Raw genomic sequence first — 5,115 nt, 5'->3', positions numbered from 1 at the left:
GTCAAAGAAAACAGCAACTGAACACAATGAAATGTAAAACAAAACAGAAAATAGCCCTTTCCCAGAAGGCACAACTTCCGAGGAGGGCAGGCAGGTGCCCTGGAGTAGTGGTAGGTCACAGGCAGATGACCAGGGTGGTCATGGCGGGTTAGGAATCCTCCAGGTTGGCACATGTAAGACTCAGGGAGCAAGGGAGGTTGTGGCAATGCAGGTAGCCTGGGAAGAGCCGGTAGCTCAAGTAGCCAGGAAGGTGCCAGCAGTACCGGAGGCCATGGTGATGCCAGTAGTACAGGAGGCCAGGGCGGCGCTGGTGGCAGTGGGCTACAAGTATTTATAGTTAAATCCTCCATGATCATGACAAGAGAGCTAGGGTCATCGGGAAAACATGAGCATGAAATGGCCACTGGCCAGGATGAATGAGCAGGAGATGCTGGAGTTCAGAACAACCACTGTGGCCTTGAAGAAGGATCAGGAAATGCTGGAGTAAGGAATGGCCACCACGGCTGTGAAGAAAGAGCAGGAAACACTGGAGTTAGGAATGGCCACTGCAGCTGTGACGAATGAGCAGGAGATGCTGGAGTTACGAATGACCGTCAAGAAGGAACAGTAGATGCTGGAGTTAGGAATGACATCCATGGTTGTGGAAAAGGAGCAGGAGACGCTGGAGTTCCGAACAGCCACAACGGCAGTGAAGAAGGGGCAGGAGATGCTGGAGTTAGGAAGGATTGTGAAAAAGGAGCAAGAGATGTTGGATTTAAGAACGGCAACCACAGTCATGAAAAAGGAGCAGGAGACACTGGAGTTCAGAACGACTACTGTGGCTGTGAAGAAGGAGCAGGAGACGCTCGACTTAGGAACGGCCACTGCAGTCATGACAAACAAGCAGGAAATGCTGGAGTTAGGAAAGGCCTCTAAGGCTGCAATAAAGGATCAGGAGACACTGGAGATAGGAACGACTGTGAAGGAGCAGAAGATGCTGGAGTTAGGAACGACATCCATGGTTGTGAAAAAGGAGAAGGAGACACTCAAGTTCAGAACGGCCACCATAGCTGTAAGGAAGAAGCAGGAGACGCTGAAGTTAGAAATGGCCACTGCAGCCATGACAAACAAGCAGGTGACACTAGAGTTTGGAAAGGCCACCATGGCTGTGATGAAAGAGCAGGAGACGCTGGAGTTAGGAATGACCGCGACGAAGAAGCAGGAGATGCTGGAGTTAGGAACGGCAACCACGGTTGTGAAAAAGGAGCCACCGTGGCTGCGATGAAGGAGCAGGAGACACTGGAGTTCAGTCTTCATGGCTAAGGGCACTAGGAATGCTGGAGATAGAACAGGTAAGGCCAAGGACAGGTAGCCAGAACACCCTCCCCCATCTAAAAATTTTCTTGGAAGGAGCTATGGAGGTGTGTGCGACTCACACACACACACACAGAATGATTGTAGCCATCAATGACAATCTCAAAGCTGAACTTTGGGGCTTGAGTGGGCACTGGAATCCATGGAGCAGGTTTGTTAAGTTCTATCTCTGGAGTCAGCTCTGGAATCTTACTCTCTGGGTGATTTCACTCTTTGGAGCAGACTTTGGAGTAAAGGTCCTGATGGAAGGTTTGGTGCAGGCTCAGGGTTTGCTTGAGTGCCCAAACGCTTTTAGAATGGGACTGGATGACAGCAGGGAATGTCCTCATTAATTTTCTCAATAACAAAATCTAACGAAACAACTTAATATATTTCAACTAATGAAGAGCTGCTTTTCCCGGGAGGAAGATACTGGTACAGTTCGTCATCCAGTTCTTCCGAAAAAACAGGCCTTGAGCATATGATCACTCCAGTTTAACAGATAATGACACAGAACTCCTCCACATATTGCTCCAGAGGCCTACCGTGCGTTGGAGGGAAATGAGATGATTTTCCGTCCATTCCCTTTTCTTCACGAGATTCATATTTGAGACGTTGTATGGTTCTGTATTCTGTTACAGGTAGGTGGCTGTAATAAACGCACAATGGAGATAATCCTACAGTCTTTTGATCAAATAATAAACAGGAAAATAACGAAGAGCAACACAACAACATTCACATCGTCGATTGAAAAATAAAGGACCAAGAACTGACTGAAACTAAGTGCTTAAGTACACAGGGTAAACAAAGGACCTCACAAGGAAATTAACAATAATATAGAATCAAGAACTGCTGACAACTCCGTCAGGTCAACAAACTATGTTTCATAACCAAACACAGATGACAATTGATTGGGGAAATAATGTAAGATTCACACAAGATCACATGAGGAACAAGCATTCTCCTGAGAGAATGGATTTATTCCTTTCAAAAATGGTAGCCTGCGAAAAGCTTACAGTCTAAGTTGTCTGTATAACATAATATTTAAGCAATATCCAGCAAGTGCAAGCAAGCGTAGTTGAAGCTGTGATGATATTTGAAGAAAAGACAGCATGCTTGTGTGATAATCCTTGTAAACACCAGTGCAATTACCAAGAATTTAACACAAAGTAACAAAGATTTTACATACAATACTAGCAGTTGCTTTAACTAGTTTTTGCTCTATTAATGAAAATAGTTCCAGACAAAGCCACAGCAAAACAGTTGTTTCTTTGCTTTGTTCCTAATTCTATAGCACTTTGGAATTAATTGTTTGAAGAAATGATTGCATGAATCACTCACTTGTTTTGTTCTTAGATGAATGAGCATTTTGAAACTAATCAGCTGAAGGAGTTATGATTCACTCATAAAGACAGTCAATGTTTCTTCCTGAATTAACCAGTCTTGTGTATAAATAGTTTGAGTAAATGACTGAATGACTCACATTCGTCCTGAATGAACCAGTGTTAGTCACTGAATCAGTTCCTGAATGAGTGTTTTTGAATGAATAATGGGCCTATCAAACTTACTTTGCAATGTGAAAGACTCCAAATCATTAGCTGCTATAGGTAAATAAAGTGCAGTAAATAGTAAACCTATTTGTGCTATTTGTTTATAGTTTAGTTAACGCACAAGTTTTTTTTTGTACAGCTAATGGCACCAGGAGCATGATACTTTAAAGTCACAAATGTCTGTGCCCACTTATGATAAAAAAAAGATGGATACCTTATAGGTGGATATTTTATTTATGGCTGGGGTCTATGACCTATACTGCAGGCGAATTGTTTTTTTTTTTAGGATGCGTGCAGCACACTTCAGATAGACAGTCACTTGCTGCCACCTACTGGCATAAAGATGGAAAGTGCAGAAAGAGTCCCTGAAAGAAAAACAACAACTGACCTTCAGTTAGATTTGAGGACCATAAGGAATCTTTCTATAGATTATAATATTATACAATTCTAATTCTGACATATAAACATAAACATGCAGTTTGCATTAAAATTTTTAAATGGCCATCCATGTAAAACATGATTGCTGATTTAAAGAAGGCTAGAAAGAAATAAAGCATTGCCCACAGGGAGGAGAGGAGAATAGAGGGTTACAAGTAAAGCCTAGACTTTTATCTTCAGCATGTGGGATTGTAAATTCAAATGGACAAATCAGTAGAGCAGAGAATACACAGAGCAATGTAGAATATTAATATTGCATGAAGCAGCCAGCAACATACGAACACATCAATCCACAGCCTTTGATCTGCATCTGCTGCTTTGTAGGAAAAGAAATACCTAACGCTTTTGCTTAGACGGAGGAGGCTGGTTGTAACCGAAAGGAGGAATGCTTCTGATTTTATTCCTATCGCCACAGTCCAGACTCCAACTGCGCAGAAAGAGATTTCGTTCGTGAGACATCATTAGACATAAAACAACTGCTGCTATAATTGCGTGTTTATGGGATTCGTGCACAGGCGTTTGATGCGCGGATGAGATGAACTTGGTATTTGTGTATCTAAACAACATTAATCACGGATAAACAACATGGTTGCTGTTGCTGATACTTTCACATCTTTACAGCTGGATTTATTCAAGACGGTTTATTTAGCTACTGAACAGGAGTGAAAAGTTCAACCCACCTTACGAACAATAATAGCCTACTTAAAAATACAACTCTTAGTTATCAAACACTGAGTGTGCATTAGGGAAACATCCGTGCTAAGCTGCCAATATGTGCCAGCTAACAACATTCTCAGAACATTAGCTAACGTTCTTAACAAACATTCTTAGAGTAACCCTAAAAACGTTCATTCAAAGTTGAGCTCTAATAACGTTCTGAAAAATTATATTGTTGATTAAATGTTTAGTTGGCGATTTGTCTAATGTTTTTTAATGTTACTACTTGTTGCAGAACACTTAGAAGTTTGCAGAATTATGAAATGGCAACCTTTTTGACCACTGAAAGAACATTCAGAAATAATGTTTTCATAACTTAAAAAGGAACCGGGTCAGTGTTCTTCTGGAGATTGGAAATATCTTCAGTGTTACTCATGTTTCTGCCCTCTGGAGTGTCAACGGTTGCTCTGAATTCAGTTGAGTTCATGAGTAAGTTCTGCCCACATCCCATAATTAACCAGACCAAATCTGACCTTTAGAGATGGAGCAAACGAGGGCAAATTAGTTCAGTGAGGTGATTATCTGATGCCAACATTTTCAGTAATTGGGAGTCTGTTATTACATGAAGGATCTGGAACAACTGTGAACAAACACGCACACTTCATTTGACATTATGCTCTTATCCTCGCTGGCCTTTACAGTCCCTGGAAAGTTTCATTTTCATTTAATACCTCTAGATTAGACAGGCTTTGTTGGACTTAGACAAGAAAAGCTGTATTTTCTGCAACAGTCTGCCATGTATTCAGTCATGCAAACAACAATGTTACATTGAGAAAGATGCATGGAAACATTAATCCATTTAATGTGTTAACACTGATCAATATTTCTCATTCGTTTAATTTCAAAAATAAGACTATGATTGAGACATCATAAACACTTCAAGTGTTTATGCTTTGGTTTGCCATAGAGTACATATTCACCCATCATCCAGATGTTCACAATCTCCCATGTAGAATTGAAAGTGTTAGAGCTCATTGTTTGCTTGGACAGTTTTGGAAGGCACTCGTTTTCCAAAGAAAAACAATTTATCAGCTGTCCTTTAGGCTGTTACATGACTTTTTGGATCAGGTTCAGGGTG

This window comes from Garra rufa, chromosome 6 (assembly GCF_049309525.1).
Source record: "Garra rufa chromosome 6, GarRuf1.0, whole genome shotgun sequence".
NCBI classification, from domain to species: Eukaryota; Metazoa; Chordata; class Actinopteri; order Cypriniformes; family Cyprinidae; genus Garra; species Garra rufa.
This window is presented reverse-complemented; position numbering follows the sequence as displayed.